Consider the following 10,695-nt stretch of genomic DNA (forward strand, 5'->3'; position numbering starts at 1 on the left):
GCAGCAGGTTCGGTAGCAGCTAGAAGGCCCGGCGACTCCGAAGCGCCTGAGCTGGACAGGAGGGGGAGCCAAAGCGAAGGCTGGTGTGACAGAGATATACTGTACCTTAAGCAGTTTTGCCACCTCAGGGTTAAATTTGGGGGTTTTGACAAACTGGATTAAAGAGGGTGGAGAATTTCTTCCTCAGCCCCTCCAGAAGATTGGTCTCCTTTACCCCCCTAAACAGAAGGTCCGCCTCCCTGTCAATCAACTCCACAATGTCCTAGGTCAGCTTACAGTCACATAGAAGCATTATGGTTATGAAGCATTTTTATGATTCATGAATTGAAAAATCCTCATAGAAAACAATGGGTAATTGCCAATTCACAATCAATCAGTATATACATATTTATATCTAAAAACATCTAAAACATATTTTCAGTCAGTATGGGCTGAGGGTAAGTGTTCCCACATTAACGTCGTGTTTGAGTGTGAGTGGCGCATCCAGCCTCTCCTGGTTGCGGTAGTGCAGGTTGATGCTGGCGTCCAGGTCTTTCCTCCTGGTTGTGGTAGTGCAGGTTCATGCTGGCGTACAGGTCTCTCCTCCTGGATGCGGTAGTGCAGGTTGATACTGGCGTACAGGTCTCCTCCTGGATGAGGTAGAGCAGGTTGATGCTGGCATACAGGTCTCTCCTCCTGGATGAGGTAGAGCAGGTTGATGCTGGCATACAGGTTTCTCCTCCTGGATGAGGTAGACCAGGTTGATACTGGCGTACAGGTCTCCTCCTGGATGAGGTAGAGCAGGTTGATACTGGCGTACAGGTCTCTCCTCCTGGATGAGGTGGTGCAGGTTGATGCTGGCGTACAGGTCTCTCCTCCTGGATGAGGTAGTGCAGGTTGATGCTGGCATACAGGTCTCTCCTACTGGATGAGGTAGTGTAGGTTGATGCTGGCGTACCGGTCTCTCCTCCTGGATGAGGTAGACCAGGTTGATGCTGGCATACAGGTCTCTCCTCCTGGATGAGGTAGAGCAGGTTGATGCTGGCATACAGGTCTCTCCTCCTGGATGAGGTAGAGCAGGTTAATGCTGGCATGCAGGTTTCTCTGCTCCTTGGTTCTGATGGTGCAATGGGTGTCCATCTTCCCATCAAATGCACGTCTTATTTTACATTGGCAAAATCTTTAAAAAATATACAAGAATTATAAATGATTTGGTCATGCTTTTTATTTTAAACTAATAGAAGGCTATTTATTTTAGGTGGGGGGCAACAGAGCTAGGCAGAAGGGCTTGCATTGCCTATACATTGATACAAGAAACATTGGGAGAGATCTAGGCAGTAGGGATGACCAGGGATGTTCTCTTGATAAGTGTGTGAATTGGACCCTTGTCCTGTCAAAATGTAACGAGTACTTTTGGGTGTCAGGGAAAATGTATGGAGGAAAAAGTACCTTATTTTCTTTAGGAATGTAGTGAAGTAGAAGTAAAAGTTGGTGAAAATATAAATAGTAAAGTACAGATACCCCCAAAAACTACTTAAGTAGTACTTTAAAGTATTTTTACTTAAGTACATTACACCACTGTAAAGGCATCTTGCCAAGATTCTTGTATACTCAGGTGAATTCACTCACACGTCTTAAAACAATTGCATTACTTTTAGAGAGAAAGCCATTCCAATAGTTAATGACATTTAAGATACTGATAAACAGGGTTCTCTTTTGTGGCGTGTGTGTGTGTGTGTGTGTGTGTGTGTGTGTGTGTGTGTGTGTGTGTGTGTGTGTGTGTGTGTGTGTGTGTGTGTGTGTGTGTGTGTGTGTGTGTGTGTGTGTGTGTGTGTGTGTGTGTGTGTGTGTGTGTGTGTGTGTATGCGTGTGTATGCGTGTGTGTGTGTTCGTGCAGACAAAAGGCCTCTGAAGCGCAGTATCTTATAAATTCCTATAAACTCCCGTGTCTGTAACCACATAGCAGTGGCTACTTGGTTCTGAATTGTGGATTATCCCAGTAGTGCTGAGGCAGCTGGCCACCATTGAGCTGTTAGATTACCATGGCTTTTGAAGGGCCATCATATCGCATACTCCAGATCCGGATCACCCACCGGACCCCTTCAAGCTTTGCTACGGTATTCCATAATAACAAATACCTTAGCAGGGCTGTCATATCTCAGTCTGTCTAACACCTAACTCAGCTCTTCGCTGTGTTGTCACGTGGGTCGTGCCAGCCAGGCTAGTCATATCTGACCAGACCAGTCCAAAGAGTCCTGCTGGAATTTGAAGTGTGGTTCTAAATCACACTCTGGAATATAATTTGCGACTATCTTGGTTGCATAGGCTCCTAAATATTCGGCTTGGAGGACAGCGGAAGTTTAGAAAATTCTACAGGTAGACAAATGAAGGAGCCTTGTATATTTTTCAAAATGACCTATGTCAGGTTTTTGCAACTAATTTACCAAATCACATCATATTTTGTGTCGTATTCCCATTTTGATTGGACTGGTCCCTGAACCCATACGGGGCAATTTTGAAAAATTTAACAGCCTCAATTTCCATCTCTGTGAACCCTGATAAAGGCCATTCATTTATTTGGATGCCAGTTTGTGAAAATATACATGTTTGGTCAACTTTATAAATGCTGGCTCGCCAAGATAGACATTGTGTAGTGCTGCCTGATAAGTACCACACTAATACAATTAGAATATATACTGCTACCAATTATTTGAAATAAATGAAAGTTCAAAGATTTCACAAGGGATTGGATTGTGTTACATTGTTCCTAAAGTTGCAATGGTCCCCCACGTGGTATCTGGTAACTTTTGTAGATTAAACATTTCATGGTTAAATTTCACTAGCTACATTTTAGCAGAGGTCACTTGGCAGGTACCATGGCAGCAGCCAACGCTCCACAGACAGTAGGCTTCTTGCAGGCTGCAGCTGAAAAGACACAGGAAAAGAAATGCTAGCTAGCTTCTATCCAGCTTACTTATCACAATTTTGAGAGTAAATGCCAAGTAATTGACAAGCTCAGAAGTCCCCTCCCCCCTCTGATCTGGCGGACTCACTAAAAACAATGCTTTGTTTATAAATGATGTCTGAGTGTTGGAGTGTGCCCCTGCTATCCGTCAATAACAAAAAACGAATTTGAAATGATTTATACTTTTACTTTTGATACTTAAGTACATTTTAGAATTTCCATTTACTTTTTATACTTAAGTATATTTAAAACCGAATAGTTTTAGACTTTTACTCAAGTAGTATTTTACTGGGTGACTTTCACTTTTACTTGAGTCATTTTCTATTAAGGTATCTTTACCTTTACTCAAGTATGACAATTGGGTACTTTTTCCACCACTGTGCCTTTATAAAATCTCAAGCCAGGTATGGAAAACATGCATTTGAGTTTTTGCTAAAATGTTTAAAATTTGTTTGTCTCATACCTGTAGTTCAGATGCTGTTAGATTTCTAACAATGTTATTGGCATTCTTCTTCCTCTCATACGAGACAGTGACTGAGTTCTGACTGCAATAGAGCAAGGTAAGTAACAACATTATTGAGTAATAACTCTTGTGAAAGTCTTGTTGTTTTGCATGTGTACTGCTGTGGGCTCCTCCAGTGCCACGGTCACAAGGGAATCAGTTGTGCACAGGAATTGCCAGACCCTAGTAACCTGTTAAACACACAGAGAGATTAGGGGGAAAGGTAAAGTGACAGTACTCAATAGATGGGCAAAGGTGAATGACAATTTGATTGGTTTAAAATATATACAGAATACCTTGAATGCCCTTTTAGACCTGATTCGTCCTGGAGGAGCATGATGCATCACTTGTATGTCTTAATTCATGGTCTCCAGGCCAGGTGTCTGTTCTCAGGAAGATGCTGCGCTACTTGTCTGCCTTCAGAGAAGTGGACAGTAGAGGACTGCTACCTCTCCATAGAGCTGCAGCACAGCCTATACCAGGAGTGTTGGAAACTGTTAAATCTGTACTTCTGGGTTATGCTTAATTTTACAGTCTGCTACACTGAACAAAAATATAAATGAGCATGTAAAGTGTTGGTCCCATGTTTCATGAGCTGAAATAAAAGATCCCAGAAATGTTTCATATGCACAAAAATGTGTTTACATCCCTGTTAGTGACCATTTCTCCTTTGCCAAGATAATCCATCAACCTGCCAGGTGTGACATATCAAGAAACTGATAAAACAGCATGACCCTTACACAGGTGCACCTTGTGCTGGGGACAATAAAAGGTCACTCTAAAATGTGCAGTTTTGTCACACAACACAATGCCACAGATGTATCAAGTTTTGAAGGAACGTGTAATTGTCCACCAGAGCTGTTTCCAGATAATTTAATGTTATTTTCTCTACCATAAGACACCTCTAACATCATTTTAGAGAATTTGGCAGTACGTCCAACCAGCCTCACAACCGCAGACCACATGAATGGTGTTGTGTGGGTGAGAGGTTTGCTAATGTCAACGTTGTGAACAGAGTGCCCCATGGTGGTGGTGGGGTTATGGTATGGGCAGGCATAAGCTACAGACAACGAACACAGTTGCATTTTATCGATGGCAATTTGAATGCACAGAGATAACATGACGAGATCCTGAGGCCCATTGTCTTGCCATTCATCCGTCGCCATCACCTCATGTTCCAGCATGATATTGCACGGCCCAATGTAGCAAGGATCTGTACACAATTCCTGGAAGCTGAAAATGTCCCAGTTCTTCCATGGCCTGCACACTCACCAGACATGTCACTCATTGAGCATGTTTGGGATGCTCTGGATCGATGTGTATGACAGCGTGTTCCAATATCCAGCAACGTCGCACAGTCATTGAAGAGGAGTGGGACAACATTCCACAGACCACAATCAACAGCCTGATCAATTCCATGCGAAGGAGATGTGTAGCGCTGCATGAGGTCACACCAGATACTGACTGGCTTTCTGATCCACACCCCTACCTTTATTTTTAAGGTACAGTGCCTTGCAAAAGTATTTATCCCCCTTGGTGTTTTTCCTATTTTGCTGCATTACAACCTGAAATTTAAATAGATTTTTATTTGGATTTCATGTAATGGACATACACAGAATAGTCCAAATTGGTGAAGTGAAATATATTTTTTTTTTAACAAAACGTAAAAGTGGGGCATGCGTATGTATTCACCCCTATACGGAACACCTTGCTCTACAAAGTATTGACTTTGGGGGGGGTAAATAGTTATGCATGCTCAAGTTTTCATTTTTTTATGTTATTTCTTGTTTGTTTCACAATAAAAAAAAATTAGCATCTTCAAAGTGGTAGACATGTTGTGTAAAACAAATGATACAACCTGGAATTAAAATATATTTTTTGGGGGGGTTTGTAAGGCAACAACAACAAAATAGGAAAAATGCCAAGGGGAGTGAATACTTTCGCAAGCCACTGTATCTGTGACCGACAGATGCATGTCTGTATTCCCAGTCATTTGAAATCCATACATTAGGGCCTAATGATTTTACTTCAATTGACTGATTTCCTTAAATGAACTGTAATTCAGTAAAATCTTTGAAAATGTTGCATGTTGCGTTTATATTTTTATTCAGTATGTTTTCTTGGTATTTATCTTGAATTGAACTTCATGATAGTTGTCTCATGGTTACACACTGGCACCAGGTCGCTCCAATGTATTTAAATGCAGTAAGTACAAAAACTCTTTGTATTTCACCTTTATTTAATTAAGCAAGTCAGTTAAGAACAAATTCTTATTTACAATGATGGCTTACAACGGCAAAACCCTAACCCGGACGACGCTGGGCCAATTGTGCTTGGGAGTCCTATGGGACTCCCAATCACGGCTGGTTGTGATACAGCCTGGAATTGAACCAGGGTCTGTAGTGACACTTCTAGTACTGAGATGCAGTGCCTTAGACTGCTGCACCACTCGGGAGCCCTTGTAACAAGTTACTATATTTTAGTTATTTCTTGTTGGTTTGTGCCATTTGCAGTTTGTTACATACTTTAAAATAACTGTTCTGCTTAGTAGCCTGGTTATACTGGATGCCATCCAGATTTGAGACGCTCCTCTGTCTGGCTCTATATCAATCTGATGTCAGTAGACATTTGCCAGTCAGGACGGCACCCATGCAGCATAATGATTGGTCGGACATTAAGTACTGACTCTGGCAGCTAAAGCCAGTCTGGTGGAGAATGTGAAGACTCTGCTGAAGCATGGGGCTTCTCCACACAACACAAACAGACATAAACTGTAGGGGAGAGAGGGGTAAGTTGAGCCAAAGGGTTAGTTGAGCCACCCCTTGTTTCTAGGAAACCATACACAAAATGAATAATGTGGCCAAATATTTAAGAAGAGGTCATCATTTCATGGAGTTTGTGAAGGAAGAAACCACATGGAAAAATGGCAAACAAGTTAGGTCCAAAAAAATTGATTTCCATTGTTATAGGTTTCATGATGCTTGTATCTAAACCAAAGTAGATAGTTTTATAAATCTGTTGGGGTCTCTGTAAGCTACAATATGTATGAAAGGGCATCCTTGAAGCTGTGTGGGCTAATATGGTCAAAATTTTGCCTTGGGGTAAGCTGATCCAATGGTCACCATAACCCATACAAATTCTGATTACATTTTGTCTGTTGTATGCATAGTATTTTTGCAATGTGTCATGCATACGAACTCAACATTGTGCATTTTTATTGTTACGAGCAGACATCATCATGCCCTGTGTATACAAGCAGCGGTCTAGCCCACTTGAGGTTCTTGAGAGAGCAGGCAAGGAAATGAGAGAAGGGAAGTCCATTCAGTAAGGGATGAAAAAATTGACTGAATTACACTGAAGAGGTACAGTGCCTTGAGAAAGTATTCAAACCCCTTGACTTTTTACACTTTTTGTTGTGTTACAAAGAATTATGAAAAATAAAACACTAATATGTCTTGCCAATGACAAGCATACCCATAACATGATGCATCCACCACTATGCTTGAAAATATGGAGCGTGGTTCTCAGTGATGTGTTGTATTGGATTTGCCCTAACATAACACTTTGTATTGCATCACTTTTCTTTAGTGCCTTGTTGCAAACAGGAGGCATGTTTTGGAATATTTTTATTCTGTACAGGCTTCCTTCTTTTCACTGTGTCATATAGGCTAGTATTGTGGAGTAACTACAATGTTGTTGATCAATCCTCAGTTTTCTCGTAACACAGCCATTAAACTCTGCAACTTTTTTAAAAACCTCTACAGGATCGGTGGGTCCCCCACGGGACGGTTGAGCTAACGTAGGTTAATGTGATTAGCATGAGGTTGTAAGTAACAAGAAAACTTCCCAGGACATAGACATATCTGATATTGGCAGAAAGCTTAAATTCGTGTTAATCTAACTGCACTGTCCAATTTACAGTAGCTATTACAGTGAAAGAATACCATGACAGTGTTTGAGGAAAATGCACAGTTATTAACTTGAAAATGTATTAATAAACCAATTAGGCACATTTGGGCAGTCTTGATACAAAATGTTGAACAGAAATGCAATGGTTCATTGCATCAGTCTAAAACTTTGCACATACAGTGCAGCCATATTGTGGCCAAAATCTAAATTGTGCCTGGGCTGGAATAATACATTATGGCCTTTCTCTTGCATTTCAAAGATGATGGAACCAAAAAATACAAAAAAGCATGTTTTTTTCTTTGTATTATCTTTTACCAGATCTAATGTGTTATATTCTCCTGCATTAATTTAACATTTCCACAAACTTCAAAGTTTTTCCTTTCAAATGGTATCAAGAATATGCATCTCCTTGCTTCAGGTCCTGAGCTACAGGCAGTTACAATTGGGTATGTCATTTTAGGCAAAAATGGGAAAAAAAGTGGCAGATCATTTAGAGGTTTTAAAGTCACCATTGGTCTCATGGTGAAATCCCTGAACGGTTTCCTTCCTGTCAGCAACTGAGTTTGGAAGGACGCCTGTATTTTTGTAGTGACTGGGTGTATTGATACACCATCCAAAGTGTAATGAATAATTTCACCATGCTCAAAGGGATATTCAGTGTCTGCTGTTTATTTTATTTTACCCATCTACCAATAGGTGTCCTTCTTTGCGAGGCATTGGAAAATATCCCTGGTCTTTGTCATTGAATCTGTGTTTGAAATTCACGGCTCAACTGAGGAACCTTACAGATAATTGTATGTGTGGGGTACAGAGATGAGGTAGTCATTCAAAAATCATGTTTAACACTGTTATTACACACAGAGTGAGTCCATGCAACTTATTATGTTACTTGTTAAGCAAAATGTTACTCCTAAAGTTATTTAGGCTTGCCATAACATAGGGGTTCAATACTTATTGACTCAAGCCATTTCAGCTTTACATTTTTTATTAATTTGTAAAAATGTAAAAAAACATAATTCCACTTTGACATTATTTAATCCATTTTAAATTCAGGCTTTAACACAACAGACTGTGGAAAGAGTAATAGAGTGTGAATACTTTCTGAAGGCACAAAACATGTAACTAAGTTGTACCTGCGTGAAAGAGAGGCTACGATAAAGTAGCAGAGGCACACAATGTCTTATCTGATGACATGGAGTCTGAGCTTGATAAACATATCAAGAATCTGTTGGACCAATTTAATCCGCTTAGTAGCCTCAAGTGCAGAGAACTTGCCTACGAATAGGCACATCAAACCAACATCCCTGTCCCAGACAACTGGTCAAGAATTGGAAGAGTAAGTGATATAGAACAGAGAGATTTATATCTGAATATAGCCATACATTTAAGATATACAATATACCACTCTCCCTTTCCATGAATTAAACTTTGACCAGAACCATCACCTACTGTCACAGGACACCATCACCCACTTGCTTTGAGGTGGTTCAACTTACCCCATACCTGAGGTAAGCTGTGCCAAGAGACCACTTTTTTTGGACAAGCTATATTTTCAAAACTGTTGTGCTTACATAAATTCTGATTATTTCCAGGGATAGACAACATCCTGAAATATATGTAGATATCTTTGTCAGAAAGAATACTACAGTATATTTCCCTTGATGTAGTAAAGCTGAATGTAAGGAATGGCTCAACTTACCCCACTCTTGTTTAATCACATTGGATATGCCATCATTACACTGTTACCAAATCACCTTAAAACAAATAGGTGTAGACCTACATTTTATTTGCATACAAATTTTCATTTTGAGATAAATGTCCCCAAAATTATATTTGATGAATTCAGAAGTTCATATGAACCCAATATAACAGTTACAGTATATCTCCTTGTTGAAGCTGTTAGGTCTGGGTCATATGAAATGGCCTACACTTTGATCGCTAGAGGAGCCTGGGTGGAGCAGATCTGTTAGAAGAAGTGGACCTCCACGCATGAAGCAGCAAAGGTGGGCTGCTCTGAGGTCATGATGTTGTTACTAAGGCACAGAGGTTTGGTCAACCAGAAAGATAACCATGGGGTGACCCCATTGGGTGTTGCTGCTGAATGCACCGATGTCGACATCCTAGACATTCTTCTTCACCATGGTAGGTAACCAGTGAGGAAAAATCATCTCAGAACGTTAACGTATATATCTAGTCATAGGCTCTGTGAGTTTACAGAGGACTGGTCTTGTCTTGTAAACTTGCCTCATGCACTGTTGTATGCTGTCAGCTGGGGTGACTTTGTTTTCTACGTTTCCCATAAGGAAGCAGGGTAAATTCCCAGGCTTTAAGTGGGGAGAGTGTTCTGGAGGATGCATTGGGTGCCTTGAAGATGTTGATACCCGTTACCACCAGAAAGGCTAGCAAACTCTCTGGCCAATGCCCGATTCACTCTGCAGCTGATGGCAACCATTTTGATTGTCTACTCAGAAAACGGCTTTGACGTTAATGCCCTCCTGACCCCATGCCTCTCAGACAAGTGAAAAAGCGCATTAAACTTCGCCTTGTCTAACGGGGACATCTTATGCATCAAAATGCTGCTGAACGCAGGAGACCTGACCTGGACCCCCTACACTGCGTCCTGGTGGCGGTGATGGGAGATTGTGAAGCTGCTTTTGGCCAGACAGGCAGACGTCAATTGTTACTTCACAGTGGTCAGTGACATGGTGGTTCCCATTGCTCTGCAGTACTGCCTGCAGGACGAGATGATGATGCGTCTGCTGCCTAACAACGGCTATGACACTGAGAGGTGCTTCGCTTGTAACCATGATGACAGCTTGAGTATGAAATGTGCGGAGGAGGGAATCCCAGTAAGTTGTCAAACTTTTTTGCATTATTTCCATTGTGGAAAGTTTTTCTAAGCTTCTCTAGACTGAGTGACAAACAAAATAGTTTCCAATCTTGTCTTTCCCTTGTGCAGTTTTGTGAATTCATGAGTATCTCCTGCCTCATGCACCTGTCTGGGAGTGTGGTGCGCATTCCTCTGGACTATGTTAGTCACGTGCCTATCTGTTCACAATTCAAACTCAACCTGGAGAAGCAGGAAGAATGTTCTTACATATAGTGCCTTCAGAAAGTATTCATACCCCTTAACTTATTCTACATTTTGTTGCGTTACAGCCTGAATTCAAAATGGATTAAATAGATTTTTCTTCTCACCTATCTACACACAATACCCCATAATGACAAAATGAAATCATGTTTTTAGTCATTTTTGCTAATTTCTTGGAAATGAAATACAGAAATATCCAATTTAAATAAATATTCACACTCCTGAGTCAATACATGTTAGAATCACCTT

The 10,695-nt window shown here is 40.9% G+C and overlaps 1 pseudogene; it reads left to right on the plus strand.

Moving 5' to 3' along the window:
- Nucleotides 1-3,691: 3,691 nt before the first annotated feature.
- Nucleotides 3,692-10,458, plus strand: LOC123729827 (ankyrin repeat and SOCS box protein 15-like; annotated as a pseudogene).
- The last annotated feature ends 237 nt before the right edge of the window (nt 10,459-10,695 follow it).

Source organism: Salmo salar, chromosome ssa23, assembly GCF_905237065.1.
Source record: "Salmo salar chromosome ssa23, Ssal_v3.1, whole genome shotgun sequence".
In the NCBI taxonomy this organism is placed as follows: domain Eukaryota; kingdom Metazoa; phylum Chordata; class Actinopteri; order Salmoniformes; family Salmonidae; genus Salmo; species Salmo salar.